The sequence below is a fragment of the Danio rerio genome, chromosome 17, assembly GCF_049306965.1.
Source record: "Danio rerio strain Tuebingen ecotype United States chromosome 17, GRCz12tu, whole genome shotgun sequence".
In the NCBI taxonomy this organism is placed as follows: domain Eukaryota; kingdom Metazoa; phylum Chordata; class Actinopteri; order Cypriniformes; family Danionidae; genus Danio; species Danio rerio.
Genome location: NC_133192.1, coordinates 37853278 through 37862093, shown reverse-complemented (window position 1 = coordinate 37862093; position 8816 = coordinate 37853278). Strand labels below are relative to the sequence as shown.

The 8816-nt window shown below is 34.9% G+C and overlaps 1 long non-coding RNA gene across 3 annotated transcripts; it reads right to left on the bottom strand.

The window, feature by feature from the left end:
* Positions 1-429: 429 nt before the first annotated feature.
* On the bottom strand, positions 430-4079 carry LOC103908864 (uncharacterized). 3 transcript variants are annotated; one of them, XR_658374.4, is made up of 6 exons: positions 4021-4079; positions 3832-3893; positions 3293-3359; positions 2442-2494; positions 2216-2331; positions 430-1626 (listed from the first exon to the last, which is right to left on the bottom strand). It is a non-coding gene; the product is annotated as an uncharacterized lncRNA (long non-coding RNA). The 3 variants fall into 3 exon arrangements; XR_012393041.1 differs by having other exon boundaries at positions 687-1626; positions 2442-2489; XR_012393040.1 differs by lacking the exon at positions 3832-3893.
* Between the last annotated feature and the right edge of the window lie 4737 nt (positions 4080-8816).

The window sequence follows — 8816 nt, the reverse complement described above, 5'->3', positions numbered from 1 at the left end:
TTTATTTTAAATATATATATATATATATATATATATATATATATATATATATATATATATATATATATATATATATATATATATATATATATTTTATTATTATTATTTTTTTAATTGGTCTTACACATAATTTTTCAGATTTTTCATAATTCTGGTACTTTTACCATAAACATACATATCAATCATTTGGTAGAGGTTGATATTTTAGAAATTATAACATGTGTTAAAATGTACTGATTGTGTTCAATAGCGACATTAGCAGTTGAGAAATGCAATCCAATTTTTTTTCTAGAAAGGGTTGTTAAAGGGTTAAGACGATTTCTGTGAAAATTTATCAAACTGTATCACAGAAACACTGACTAAAGTTCAGTAACAATGCATCAGACTGAAATCAGACAAATTACCTTAAGAAAATGCATATTTGAAATACATTCAAAAACATTTGCATCATTTATAAATCAGGAATCATCAGTAAGGCAATTGCAATGTTATTGCAGAGTAGAGAAAAACAATAAGGAAGTAATAATGAAAATGCATCTAAATGACTGAAGTCAGAAAGTAATTTGAGCACAAACATCAACATATTCTCATATAAATCATCAACTGCAATGCAGAAAAAAATATGTGAAAGTAATAATGAAAAGGCATCAAACAGCTTGAAAAAACAAAACAAACAATAAAAACTAAGAAAATACAAATTTTATATTAAGAAAAAATAAGAAAACATTTTATAACTTTCCCTTTAACAATTATGTGCAAACATCAATATATGAGCTATAAAGCAATCATCAGTAAGGATGATCAAGTTCAATGTAAATGCAGTTTTGAAGAAAAAACAGATATAAAAGTTAAAATGAAACCTGAGGATGGAAGCATTTTAAAACAAATTTGAAATAGGAAAACTTTTTTTAACTTTTACTCGAACAATCATGTGCAAACATCAATCCTGAGATATAAAAGAGTCTGTAAGAAACATTAGTTGCAATGTAACTGCAGTGTAGAGTGTCTTAAAAAATATCTAGTCCATTATTATGTGCCGTCATCATAGCAAAGAGAAAAGAAATCAGTTATTAGAAATGAGTTATTAAAACTATTCTTTAGAAATGGGTGTCATGGTGGCACAGTGGGTAGTACGATTGCCTCACAGCAACAAGGTCGGTGGTTTAAGCCTCAGCTGGGTCAGTTGGTGTTTCTGTGTGGAGTTTGCATGTTTTCCCCGTGTTCGTGTGGGTTTTCTCTGGGTGCTCCTTTTCCCCCACAATCCAAAGTACAAGTTAAAGAACACAGAATCCAAGGAAGCAGTGAGGTCACAGTATTAATGATTACTGTTTGTCAGCAAAAATTAATGCTAGCAGAACCCTTACTGCTAGTGTCTCCTCCCCAGGATGTCCATAAACCACAGTCTGCCACACCAGGGAACACTGCTTGGGGTAGTTCACACCAAAGATGTAGAATGCTTTATAGCAAACGTCCACTTTGGCAAGTAATGTACTTTGCAATAATAAATAGCACAGCACGTGAGCAAAGGCTTGAAAGAAGTGGTGGTCTCCAAGGATGAGAACATGAGGAAACTTAATAGATTCTTGAATTCAATGGATGAAGATACTCAGCAATATTGGTCCCAATCTGAAAAAATAAATAGAAGTAAGATTTATTAAAAACTCAAAAGTGTAAAAGTTAAATATCTTTAGAGTTAACTTTAGAACACCTAAAATACCTTTAGAAGCATTAAGGCCATAACACACCAAGCTATCAGCCAGTGTTGGCATTAGTTAACCACTGACCATGGCACCATGCTGCAATTTTTTGGCCCGAGTGAAGATGACAATGCAACAACAGGTTTGCCTAAGGAACTTTCTTTAATAAGTAATAGTAAGGCAAGATGAGCATTTGAAATTATTAAGTATTTAATTGTGTTTTCTTAATGAGAATAGATAAGACCCTTCTTCCTAAGCTGGGACTGTTTGCAACCGTATTTGTATAATTTGAAGCCGCATTTAAATTTTCTTTAAAAACTTCAAAAATGAGGCACAATCTCAGTTCAAGATGGATAAAATTGCTGAAATATTTTCCTAAAAAAAAATCTTTCTGACTGAAGAAAGAATGACATGAACATCTTGGGTGACATCTTTTTATGTTTTACGCAGCAGATGCCCTTTCAACTGCAACCCATAACACTCTCATTTACACACACACTATGGACAATTCAGCTTACCCAATTCAGCTACACCGCATGTCATTGGACTGTGGAGGGGAAACCCATCCAAGGCTCAAACCAGCGACCATCTTGCTGTGAGGCGACAGCACTACCCACTGCGCCCCCATGCCACCCTAATAACAAACATAAAAATAACATTTTCATTGTTAATAAAATAACTAAGACAATCATTATGCATTAAATGCATCATTATGCATCGAGAAACCTTTAATTGAATCCTTACCCTCTGAATTGTATTCAAATTGACCTAAAAACGAGGAAAGGTTCGCTCCTGTGCTAAAAATAAAACAAGAGAATGTCACTGGTTGCATGAACAGCAGATTTTAAAAAATAACCAGACAAAAACAAATTGGCATTAGAGTTCAATCTCTCAGTTTAAAGTATTGAAGTGGCTAATGATTACTAGGGCTGCCCCATAATAATTGAATAACCATTAGTCAACTAAAAATTTATTATTCATTCATTCATTTTCTTTTTAGCTTTGTCGCTTTATTAATCTGGGGTAACCACAATGGAATGAACCACCAACATATCCAGCATAAGTTTTATGCAGCGAATGCCCTTTCAGCTGCAACCCATCACTGGGAAACAAATACTCATTCACACACATACACCATTGACAATTTAGTCTACTTAATTCACCTTTACCACGTCTTTGGAAACCAGGGCACCTGGAGGAAACCCACGCGAACACGGGGATAACATGCAAACTCCACACAGAAAGGCCTATTGACCCAGCCAAGGATCGATCAAGTGACCTTGTTGCTACGAGGCGAATGTGCTACCCACTAGTTGCAGAAAAAAAGTCCACACTGGCAAAGTCAATGTATGCTGCATGAATCCGCTGTGTAAAAAATATGCTGGATAAGTTGGCGGTTCATTCCGCTGTGGCGACCCCAGATTAATAAAGGGACTGAGTCAAAAAGAAAATGAATTAATGAATAAATGGTTTATTAATAAATCTGTAATTATTCAACTAATGCTTCAAATGAACATCACAAGTCAACCAGACAAATGTTTAGACAAGGGCAGCCCTAATGATTACAATGAACCAAGTAAAATATTATTACATACCTTCAAATGTGGGGATTAACTCCTCAAGATTGCATTCTTTTAGTTTGATTTTCACGCAATTATCCATCTGAAAAAGAATAACAGATAAAAGCGTTTAAGCAAAATTAAGTAAAAAAAGATCATGTTAGCCAAAAGTCACTATATCACAAAAATACTCCTAAATGATAATAATTATCCAGGGTGTCACATAAAACGGTGGTCAAACTTTTTCTTTTTGCAGTCGAAGATGATTAGGTTGGAATTAGCCTTAGCTCAGACATTTCCGTTAGCATGAAACGACCCTTACATACAGGATTAATTAAAGATAGCTCAAATCACGTCTAGAATGTAAAATGCTCCTAGTAAATTAATAACATTTGCTATTCAATGTACAGATGTACAGCTAAACAAAATGTACATGCAGAGCAGGACAATTATTGTATATATTTTGATTAAAAAAAAACATTGTTAGAAGCTGAATTCAACACTTATGCATCAAAGTATTGTCACAAAAATCCATGAACAAACTTAAGAAATACAAGAGTAAAAATACTACTTACTGCTTTACAGTTAACACCCCAGAAAGATCACAAATCACAGTAACGTTACTTACTGTCATCACCTAGCCAACATAAAAATCTGTGTCATTCAAAAGGCATTTTATTACAATAAAAAGCTCCTAAATTATCCTAGGTGTTGTGTTTATAAAGTGGTCATCAAACATGCTTCACGTTAGTTTCATTAGTTACCTTATACTTTTCGAGCTCCTTCCGATGCCATGCGCGCTTACCCGTCCACCGATCAACAGGCTGGGCGTGAGGCGAGCACAGGTCAGGCGTTAGGCGGAGCAACAGCTCGGGCGTTAGGCGGAGAAACAGGTCCGGAGAAACAGGTCGCCGTTAGGCGGAGAAACAGGTCCGGAGAAACAGGTCGCCGTTAGGCGGAGAAACAGATCCGGAGAAACAGGTGTCTCGTCAGGCGGACTCGGAGCAACAGTTCAGCCATAAGGCGAGCACAGGTCAGCGTGAGGCGGAGCAACAAGTCGGCCATCAGGCGGAGAAACAGAAAAAAAAGCGCGTGTATATTATACTAAGTAAACTAAGTGTTTTATTTCTTATGAAAATTGTTAAATACACACTAAATAACTTACGTCTCACACAGAATTTCACTCGCTTCCCCTCAAAGACAGCGCAAAGAAAATGGCGGTTTCTCACGTTGATGTCCCTGCATGTTGACGTGACGTGCGTGCTCTCTTTCACGTCCGCGTTCCCAACCCAGCACTGCTGGGTTATAGATAAAGATCGATTTTCAACCCAAATTGGGTTGAATCAACCCAATTTTGTTACCCAGCAGTCTCAACCCAGCATTTGGGTTAAAAAACCAACCCAGCGTTTTTTAGAGTGTATATATATATCGATATATATATTTTTCATATTTGTAAGCCTCTCTGCTCCATCTGAGCTTGGTGTCCAAAGTAAGCCAGTTTTAAAATTCAGCTCAGTCTGTTTCAGTCTAATGCCTTCTAGCATTGTCTGTTTCCGCTGGCTAACTCAAAGCTGAGCATGTGCTTACACCATCATTCTGTATGGACGGCTAGTTTTGGGCCCCGACTTTGCTGATCCAGAGCACTGATACTGCACTTGCAGTCATCCCTCAATTTGCGTTACTCGTGGTCACACAATGACTCCTGGGTAAACGTAATAAATAATTACCATAATGTTTTGAATATGGTACATTTGACTAGCATTGCTGAGGAAAAAATATTTGATTAATCTTCTTAGCGCATATGTGTGTGCAGATTCTGAGAGTTAATTTCAAGGGCCGTGCCTAAAGTAGATTACCTCCCTGTGCTGTACTGCACATGTGCTCATGAGCGATTTTGTTTATTCATGTTTTTATATTGCAATGCTTTTCCTGCTAGTGAATCACCAGTCAAAATGCAATTTATTTCTAACTTGGCGCATGATGGTGAGCAGTGATACTGTCAGAGAGAAATGTGAAGAGCGCTGGGATGGCACCAAACTACCCACTATTTATGTATGGAATATAAATAAAACATTTTATGTGCTCTCTACCAAAATAAAAGTTGTTGGTCTTTAAAAAAAAAATATTGGCATCTGAGGGTGTTTGGATATCTGAAGGCACGAGGAAGGTTTTTGTATCATATTTTAAGATATGTTTTTGCATTCTTTTCATTTTCATTCTTTTAAATCCTGTTTTTACACATATGAATCTTATTTTAATCAGTTTAATTCTTTGTTGCTTTTATTTTCTTGTTTCTTTTATTCTTGTATATGTAAAGCACTTTGGATTACCATTTTGTATAAAATGTTCTATATAACTAAACTTGCCTTGCCTTACTGTAATTGTATGAGGCTTTATTTGATAGAGGGTACAGTACAGATACAGTACAGTTCATCCAAAAATATGAATGGATATCATTAGTGACTTTTACTATGGAAAGCAAAGCAGATGGCTATGCTGAATACCCCCCTTTTTCATATAATAACAGTTATTAAGTGCTGGGACTGTCAAGCACCAAAAGGACAAAAAAAAAAAATCACAATAAAATGTCATAAATGTAGCCATTTTAACTCAAGCACTGTATTCCAAATCTTTTGAAATCACATTCATGAAAGGCCTAGTGTCCAATTTAGGATTTTTTTTCTTCTCTCAGTTGGATCTTGCAAATGAATGTGTTGGTCCAATTCATAAAACTGATCTGAATGATTCATTCACAGTATGTAATTACAGCATCTGTCTGATTGCTTTTGTTCAGATTTCAATATTTCTGTTTCATGTTCTAAGAAAGCCATCTATTGCAGCACTGATAGAACATAATTAAGAGCAATGTATCAAGAATAATTTTACAATAGGTGATTTATCTGCGCCTTTTCTTTTTTGCTTTTTTGCTTTTTCAATTATGTTGAATATTTGTTTCATCAGCAATACTAAAAGGCCCAATCCCAATTTTACCCCTTAGTCCTTCCCCTTACCCCTACCCATACGTGAATGTGCAAAACAAGGGGTAAGGGTGTCACAATTCTCTTTAGCTTGAAGACGTTGGGCTAAGGGGAAGGGGTAGATACCCCTTTGAACAGATTTTTCAGGACCACACTCGAAACCAAGGGGTAAGAAAATTTCCCAGAATACACAATCTACAGCGGCAGTATAGCTGCACCCGGATGTAAGGAGATCCACAAATTAGTATTTTTTCTCATTATTTGGAATTTTTACAACAACAAGCACATGTTTTAATACATTCATAACCGCGTTCATGTTTTACCTTCATGCTTTTAAAAAGGGGTGCAAAAATACAATTGGGATTAGTTTGGGCTTGGGCCCATTGGGTGTAGCTAACGTAGTAAATATATGTATTTATTTATTTATTTTTCCTAGTATATGTTGATTCTGCTCTGTGATTTTTACTGTTAATGTTACAGTTTCCTATTCAAAAAAAATATGTATAAAAAATTCCAGAACTAAGTATCTATTCATAAATTGTCTCTTCATAGCAATTTACTGGTAATGCATGTGTGAAAAATAAACAAAATAAAGACTCATGAACACTGTGCTAAAACCAAAAGAACACAACACGACAATAAACAGTTAGCATTTCAGTTTACAACCCATGTTACACTGAGTGCTTAGTTAAAGGAATACATGAATTATTAAAAAAAAATCTTGATTCTAATGTGTATATGAGTTATTATAGTATCATAATAATGTGTGTAAATATGCTGGGTTTACACAATCACAGTTTGTGTTGGGACAATATGCAGGAATTAATTAACTTATTAGTTTTTTCTACAGTTTTTAGTGGTTTGAAAATAAAAACAATTAAGTTATTCCAAAAAACTAAATGTTGACAAAATGTTTCAAAAATGTGTTGTTTCAGCTCATTTTAAAACAAGTCGTTTGCATATACAGTTAAAGTTAGAATTATTAGCCCCCCTTTGATTTATTTTCTCTTTTTTAAAAATTCCCCAAATTATGTTTAACAGAGCAAAAACATTTACATTTACATTTAGGCATTTAGCAGACACTTTTATCCAAAGCGACTAAATAAATCTGTACATGGGACTTTAGGATCTGTAGATCTGCCTATTAGACTAAACACTAATATGCTTGTGTTGGCTAAACTGTTTTTTACCTAATTTTCATCAATAAACACGTGTTCCATTACTCTTTAATTGACATGCCCTCAAGTCAGGTTTTAAAGAGTATAATTAGTTTCCCTCTGGTAATTGTAATTTGGTAATACTTTTGTTGATATGTGCTGTAAACACAACCATTCCAGCATAACTTTAATGCACCAAAATCTAATACAGGCTCATTGAAAAAGCATGTTTTAACCATTTTTTTTTAAACCACAAAAACCCTGCCTTGACCTGATTTTGGCTTGAAGACAGGTTTTGAGGAATTGCCTACAAATGTCTGAAATCACAGGCAAATCGGTGCTCGTTCACATAACAATCACACAGTATGAACTATCAAAGACGCGATCTGAAAGAATCACAAATGAGTCACCGACACCCATCAGATATTAGCAGGGTTCTTACGGGTGCTGGAAATCCTGGAAAATGCTTGATTTTTAATATAATGTTTTCAAGGTTAGAAAAGTGCTTGGATTTTGGACAAAGTGCTTGAACCTGCTTGAATTTGCTGGGCTTAAAATTGTGACTGTTTTGGTTGCATATGTGCACAATTTTACTGTAAATACTGTAAGCTCATTTCTTAAGATATCAACTTTAGGTCAAAATAGACCACACTTAAAAGCATACTTCATCGAATAACTAAACTTTTTTAAATGTATTTTTTAATCATTTTTGGGTAAATCATTTTTGGGTAAACTTACCCAAAAACTTGGATTTTTGGGTAATTTTTGGGTAAACTATCCCTATGTTCTAAAGTGCTCATCAAGTTTTATTTTTTTTTTAAATAGCACAATGGATTTAAATGTGAAAAAGTACATACAATATATAAAAATGTAATTAACCGTGGTTATTAGGTGCTGGAAAAGCATAAAAATGCACCTTGAAAGTGCATAAAAAGTGCTGGAATTTGAAGTTGGAAAAGGTGTAAGAACCCTGTATTAGGCATGCTAAATATCTGGAGCTGTTGTCGATTCAAATCATGCCATGTGAAATGTGTTTTGATTGAAAATAACATCAGCGATTAACTACAGCCAAAGCGAGAGCAGCATCCACTTGTATGGATATCTGCAGGCTAGAGGGAGGTTGGGGGAGAAGTCAAAAGTGCTTATTTTCGGTCTATTTAGACCCAATAAATGAGGGAAAACTAGTGTAAATTTGGCAGCAGAACCATCTTTGACGTGTAATCTAAGCAATATCACAAATGGGTTTCAAAAGAAAAAATTTTGAGAGAAATTGTGAATTCTCTTCAAAACTCAGGTCAGCAAAATAAGTACATTTTCCACCCCAGTAGGGCTTCTTTCTTATTATATAGGTTATAACAAAATATATACTACGTGACCATGCTTTTTTATGTCATTTCTCTCATGTGTTTGGTTGTGAGACGTACC